The sequence below is a fragment of the Alosa sapidissima genome, chromosome 11 (genome assembly GCF_018492685.1).
Source record: "Alosa sapidissima isolate fAloSap1 chromosome 11, fAloSap1.pri, whole genome shotgun sequence".
In the NCBI taxonomy this organism is placed as follows: Eukaryota; Metazoa; Chordata; class Actinopteri; order Clupeiformes; family Clupeidae; genus Alosa; species Alosa sapidissima.
In genome coordinates, this window is record NC_055967.1 from 20,226,441 (window position 1) to 20,233,940 (window position 7,500).

Consider the following 7,500-nt stretch of genomic DNA (forward strand, 5'->3'; position numbering starts at 1 on the left):
ACACACACACACACAACTCCCATCACAAAAAAATATTGACATGGACATCGACCGATGTGCTTGTTGCTATTGTTGCTATACTCTATTTACATAGACTCACACACTCACTCATACACTCACATCAAAACAGTGGCACATTCGAAATCGTGCAGCTGTGTGGATCTAACTAATTCTTACAATACAAACAAGCGTCACGTTCAGCCAGATCTGCACAACACTGGAGGAAGTTGAACGCGCCCACCTCCCACTGATTTGACACTACCGGAGCAGAAGTAAGGCAGTGTGTGTGTGTTGCCTTCAGAAACCCTCCTTGTTATAGCCTCCCTGTAGAAACCCTCCTTGTTATAGCCTCCCTGTAGAAACCCTCTTTGTTATAGCCTCCCTGTAGAAACCCTCCTTGTTATAGCCTCTCTGTTCACTTCAAAAGTTTGAGGTACTTCATTTTATCTGTAGGATACCCATGGACACTACCACCGAAGAGTTAATGAAAATAGCCATTTATTTTGATATGGACGTATGCTCGCTGCAACACGCTATCAAGAATTTTGTTGCTATTGCAAATAACAGTCTATCTCAAAACCCCTCAGACTAACATACTTTTGATCCCAAATGAAAGATTTAACCCGTTATCAATCATAAATAGACCTCAGCTTGTTTTTACTCCAAACATTCCTTAAAGTGCATTGTAGTCAAATGCACTTAATATGAATGGGTCCACATTTACTGCCAGGTACTGCAACAGGTTTTGAGTGCACTGCAGACACAGTGTTATGTATTCGAGCCACTTGGGCTTTCTCTGTGACATAACACACAAGAGCAAAGGAAGGAGTGAGAGGTTTGAAGAGATTTTACTTGACAGCTCCTGACAAGTGCACCACTCCCTGTCTTTTCGTCTGTTTTTTTCTCTATCTCTCAATCCTCTTTTTTCAGTTTTATGAGGTGTATGACTTTTTTCCCCATCTCCAAAGCAAACGTGTGTGTCTGGTCGTGTGTGTATGTGTGTGTGTGTGTGTGTGTGTGTGTGTGTGTGTGTGTGTGTGTGTGTGTGTGTGTGTGCGAGTGTGTGTGTGTGTGTGTGTGTGTGTGTGTGTGTGCGTGTGAGTGTGTGTGTGTGTGTGTGTTTGTGTTTGTATGTGTGTGTGTGTGTGTGTGTGCATGTGCATGTCTCTCTCTCTCCCTCTCAGTCTCATCTCTCACATCTGAAGTGTGTCTGAAATCTCCCAGGAGGTCCCACCTCTTCCAACCCCTCACACCTGGTGAAGAGGCTCCTCAAGGGATCCAATTTGTGCACACACACACACACACACACACACACACACACACACACACACACACACACACACACACACACACACACACACACACACACATACAAAAACACACACACACACACACACACACACTCATGCACACTCACATACCCCACACACACCCTCACACACACATATGCACATGCCCACTCCAAAAATGACATCACACAATCACAGCAGGCCGCCCAAAATAAACTCCAACCCAGTATGCACACACTATGTCATGCATAGGATCAGAATAGTAACATGACAAGCCCTGACGTGCACATGCTCTGGTCGCCCAGCAACACCTTCAGCGTGATTTCCTAAAGAAACAGGTTGCAAGGATGTTGAGCAATGTTGTGTACGAAACCAAAGATTTTCTTTCAATAAAAACCCCAAAAAGATAGCAAGGGAAAGATGAAAGACAGTGAGACAGAAGTGCACAGGAACTTGTTTCCGCGCTTGTTGCAGTGTTTGGCTGTTTGACTGCGCTTCACCTGCCAGCAAAGCACAGCACAGAAGAAGGCAGTGGAGAAGATCGTGATTAATCCTGCAGCCAGCTGAAATGCTCAGTGCACGCGCACACACACACACACAAACACACACACACACACACACACACACACACATGCGCCGGTGTGCTCACACGCACAAACACACACACACACACACACGCATACTGTAGACACACACACACACACACACACACGTAGAAATAAAGTTTGGGTTGGATAAATACGTGAGGCAACAGCAGGAGGGAATCAGTGCGTCGCTCCCGGTAGAGTGTGACCAGCGCCGAGGAGGAGAAATAAACAGCCGCTTGTCGACTTCATTTAGCGGCAGCTTTGGGGATGTGGCCAGAGACAGGTGATGCTTGTGTCCAAATCCCTTTCCTCTTTTCTGCTTGGCTGGACAGTAATTTACTGGGCTTTGGACGGCCAGACACGCTGGCCTGCACACAGCGAAGTGACCTGTTGTGCTTTGTGCTGTTTGTATGTGTGTGTGTGTGTGTGTGTGTGTGTGTGTGTGTGTGTGTTTGTATGTTTGTGTGGTGGATAGATAAGCAACCATTTTTCTGCACCACTCTTCCTATCCTAAGCTTTTCATACACTCGTATGTTTATAATTGCATAAACACACACACACACACACACACACACACACACACACACACACACACACACACACACACACACTCTCACACACGCACGCACGCACACAAACAGACACACACACATATACACAAGCACAGAAACAGACCTGGGCACAGTGCATAGGCATACACATTTAAGCACACAGCCATGGTACTGTAAGTCTAACCCACAGACACAAACACACATGCATACACACACATACACCCACCCACCCACACACTCACACATACACAATGCTGCACACATATCCTGACACATACACACCCACCCACAACCACCCACACACACACAGACACAAAGACACACAGACACACACACACACACACACACACACACACACACACACACACACACACACACACACACAAACAGTTACAAGCAATGTACTTCTCTTAGGTGCATGTCTTTAAAAGGCATTAGTGTTTATATTTGGTACATTAGACAATTTGTGCTTCTGATTACACTTTGCATCCTTACTACTGTAGTTATCTACCTCTGAGCGTTTATTTTTCTGCGGAGTGGCTGAATCCGTCTCTATATCTACAGTAAGTACCTGGAAACCCCCAGTGCGTAGCCTTCAGTCAGTGGAGCCATTATGTCAAAAACTGGCCCCTGATCCACAGCAAGCTCAGACAGACCTGGCTCGTTTGCCAAGGAGCCCGTGTCTTTTCCTGATAGCCCTGACACAGTAGATCCGCTAATCTGACACATAACTTCCCCTGTCTACACCCCCCCCGGGCTGGCTGTGCACAGCCTGAACACAGCCGTTGCTCAACCGTGTGTACTATGGCCGGCGATTCAGCTGTTCTTGTGTCCCGCCGTGAGTCGTGGCCTCTTAACACACTGTGCCCAGAGGCAGTGGAGGATGAGCATTAAGGTGAGTCTGAACAATTGAAGGTTCTAAAATTCTATGTTGAATTTAATGAACCCAGATATTCTTTAGAACGTTCATTTCTCAACATTCCCATCACACCGGTGTGACGGTACTCCTTTAAGGGTTAAGGTGAGTCTGGAGGCCGGAGACAGGACCGTATATTGCACTCGTGTGGTGATAGCAGGGCATTTTTTTTAGACCGTGGTCTCTCAGCTTAGGCAAGTCAGCGCTGGACAGCAGTGTGTGTGTGTGTGTGTGTGTGTGTGTGTGTGTGTGTGTGTGTGTGTGTGTGTACACGTGCGTGTGGGTGTTGGGGGTTGCTGGGTCTGCATCAGTAGGCCTTTTTACACAGAGATTACGCTAAATTTGCGGGAAGAGGAGACGTCTTTTTGCCGCAACGTGTGTCTGAAAATGAGGTGAAAATTTCCCGGCCTGCTGATCTGTTCACATGATGCGGCATTTTGGGGAGCCAGGAGGTTAACCTGACTCTCGCCAGATGAATTTCGTTCCGCCTAGCTCCACTCATCCATCTGGGATCAATCCATTGAAGTGTTGCTTCAGAAGGCTGGGCCTAATCAAAAAATGCTTGCATATGATTGGATAAGCCACTTGTCCGTCATCTATTGACGTGCTACTTCAACCACTCACATAGAAGCAAACCCGTGACGCTGATACCAGTCTCACAGTCGCTTCTACGCTATGTCACATCTATGAAACTCCCGCCCTGTGTCCTGATTGGCTCTACCATACAATCTTGTGCTGAAATCACTCTCAACGGAAGAGGTTCCAGATGGATGTGAGTGAAGCTAGGCGGAGCTAAGCAGAACGAAATTCATCTGGCGAGTCAGGTTAACTTCACAAGCCATCCCAGGCGCATCCCCCCCCCCCATTTTCCCGGCTTCAGGTATACTTTGAGTATTTATTATTGAGTATTTTTCACGCTGAAGTCTCAACCTGGTAGGTCAAATACCTGGCATATGAGGTTCAACTAAACTAAACCTATACAGATATCACACGTGTGAACATGTGAACTAGCGGAATCTAAGCTTTCCAATGATATTAGTGCCAGGTTGCTGTGATAAATTTCGCGAGAAAATTAACATTGAACTTACAGTACATGCAATCATAATTATTTGCATTTTGCACACACTGCACACCCATTACTCTTGGTTAAATATCTCACTAACCCTTCACATAACACAAGGCAAACCCAATATCACAAATAAACAGCAAACCGTAGCCTACCGAATACGAGGATATAAAGCATGCCTCTGTGCAATAAGTGGTTCCTAATCCGGTTTTGAAATTGCAACACATTTCTACATAGGCTAGTCTCATTGGGGTGAAATTATTCTGAAGTAAATTATGTGTGTGTGTGTGTCTATATCTGTTGGTTTGGGTGTATGGGTATGTCTTTATCTGTTGGTGTTGGGTATGATGACTCACATTAGTAGCCACTGCTCTAATCCACCTGTGTAGTGCTGCATCAATAAGCTGAAGGGTGTGTGTGTGTGTGTGTGTCTGCCGGATCAATGGGGTGAGCTGTGCTGATGTATGCTGTGCACCACATGGCATGGAGCAGCGTGAACAGCCTGTCAGGGCTATAGCACTATGTGTGGACTGGATGGACTCCATCTGACTTATGCATGGACTGGAAGGCTGAGGAGAAGGACTCTGTATTCATCTCTCTCTGGGCTAGATATACAAAGAAAGCACTAATACATGAGCTTTTCTATGCGCAGAAAGCCAACAGCGCTCATCACTGCCCGTCACCACCCCCTATGCAATTTGCGTTGCCTAGCTGAGCGGTGCAATTCAACCACAAGCACAGTTGAATGGAGTTACAGTAGTTACAGTAACTGATGGTGACATTAAAAAGAATAAAAAGTTTAGCGATCATACATGATTATAAGATGTCAACAAGCAGCGACATAGGCCTATTCCACTTTTTTTTTTTTTTTTTTTAAATACTCTATTTATACTCTAAAATACTCTATTTATAATTATTTACTGCACGTAGACTATGACAGACGTAATAGCAGATTAGGAAGTGGATGAAGTAAAAAATATGACATTAGAAAGGCAAACAAAAGATAAGGTTGCTTTTGACATAGCACAATAAAGTTAAATCTGGTGCTCTGATACAGATTCTGTTGTCTCTGAAAGTTACTGTAATTGACACATTTAACCGCAATTTGGATTTCCGCCTGCATCAGAGCCGCCTAAACGTAATTCTTAGTACATCCAGCCCTCTGTATCTTCCCCTCTCTCTCTCTCTCTCTCTCTCTCTCTCTCTCTCTCTCTCTCTCTCTCTCTCTCTCTCTCTCTTACTCACGCTATCACTCTATCACATATATACAGACACAATAGACACAATCACACCTACCCCCCCCCCTCTCTCTCTCACACACACACACACACATACACACACACACACACTCATCTACCCACCCAGATACATATTTCTGTTTCTATCTCTATCTCCTTTTTCTGCCTGCTCCGCTGTGGCCCAGGAGATGGAGTGAGGGAGTGTGTGAGTGAGAGATTAAGTGTGTGTGTGTGTGTGTGTGAGCAAGTGCCGTGGGTCCTGTGAGCGTTGTGTCTGTCACCGGGCAGGCTTTGGCAGTGCAGCGCGGTGTGGCGCGGCACCGAGCAGAGTAGCGTCCCAATGATACCCCTTAGAGCAGAGAGGCCCATTTCAGCAGACTGAAACACCTCACAAAGCCTTTCTGCTTCCTCCTGCGCTGCTCAGCAGGGGATTACTTTTATCTTGCCATGCCTAGAAAAGATCTCCCAAACTATCATCTCTCTCTCCCTCTTTCTCTATCTATCTATCTATCTATCTATCTATCTATCTATATATATATATATTTATCTATCTATCTATCTATCTTTCATTCTCTCTTTCATGTCTCTTCTTTCTACATCTTTCACTTTGCTCTGCTTCTCCTTATAAAGCTTGGCTATTTACTGTATATATGCATGGATCATAGAGTCTATTTTATCTTTGATGTGGCAAAGGAAGTAAAAAAATCTATTTCCACCTTTTTATAGATACAAGAAAAAAAGTATATGCAAATGAAGTGATCAGTTCAATGGCAGAATTTATGGAAAGTCAAATGAAAAGAAATGAGACATGGCAATGTCAGCAGCACTGTAAACAATCTATGAAGATTAATGAGGGTTTTAAACTATCGTTATCAACGTGTACTTAATCAGGAAGAGGTTGCTCATCCTTTACAGTTTTTCTCGATCGTTTTGATACCTGTGTCAACTCTGAAATCACACTCTCAAAACAGTTAACACCCGTGTCTGAACAAAAGCACTCTGGACAAAATGACACATTTTGCTTGCAAAAGGCTGTTACTCTCTCAAAACACTTAAAACATGCAGCAAAAGCAAATCTTGCCTTCAAACACTACAACTTGTTGCCAATTAAAAAACACTCTTTAATCAATCATTACACACTGGACAACAAAATGCTAAATCTAATTCTCAAAATGAGCATTTTTGCTATGTCTGTTCCATTACTTTCTCATTTTTCTGGTAGGTCTATCAGAAAACAACTGTGAAAAGACAAAATGTACTGAATAAAATGTACTGAATAAAAATAATGTATTCATTCCTCCCAAGATTTAACTGCCATTGACATGTAAGACATACAGTAAATACCTAGCAAGATACAGTACATTTCATTGAACTACAACTTGTCATTTTTCATCGAAATAGACCTACAGTAAACACCTTTTGTACTGTTTTCTCCACCAAACAGGCAATACAGTACTTTGTCTACTGTGCATTAGATCCATACTTGCAAATAGCAACACAGAACAGACATCTCTTATGTATAATGAATGATTGCTGATTGAAGAATTGTGCAAAGGAGTTTCACACAGGTGTATCAGAGATTCAGACTTATGCAAGGGATCTACAGTATACCACCTGTGAAAAGATGTTTTCCTTTTGTTTAGCATGGGAAAACCAAGTTTGGGGCTTTTGAATGACACCTGTGTTAACTGTTTTGCAAAAGGGTGTGAGAAATGTGTGAACCCAATGACAATGTGTGAACACATTTGCAAGAGATGACTTCTGCTGTGCAAAGAAAGTAGTCATGAAGACCAAGTGGGTTCTAGTTTACTTAAGCGGGTAAAAGCAATCGAGAAAAACTGTAACTCATTATG

General features: G+C 43.8%; 1 protein-coding gene and 1 long non-coding RNA gene across 2 annotated transcripts in view; one reads left to right on the forward strand and one right to left on the reverse strand.

Annotated features, from left to right (window-relative positions):
• Positions 1–7,500, forward strand: part of cdh13 (cadherin 13, H-cadherin (heart)) — a 450,477-nt gene that overhangs the window by 204,324 nt on the left and 238,653 nt on the right. The window lies entirely within an intron of this gene.
• LOC121724343 overlaps positions 1–7,500 on the reverse strand; it is a 19,849-nt gene that overhangs the window by 4,501 nt on the left and 7,848 nt on the right. The gene's annotated exons all lie outside the window — the stretch shown is intronic.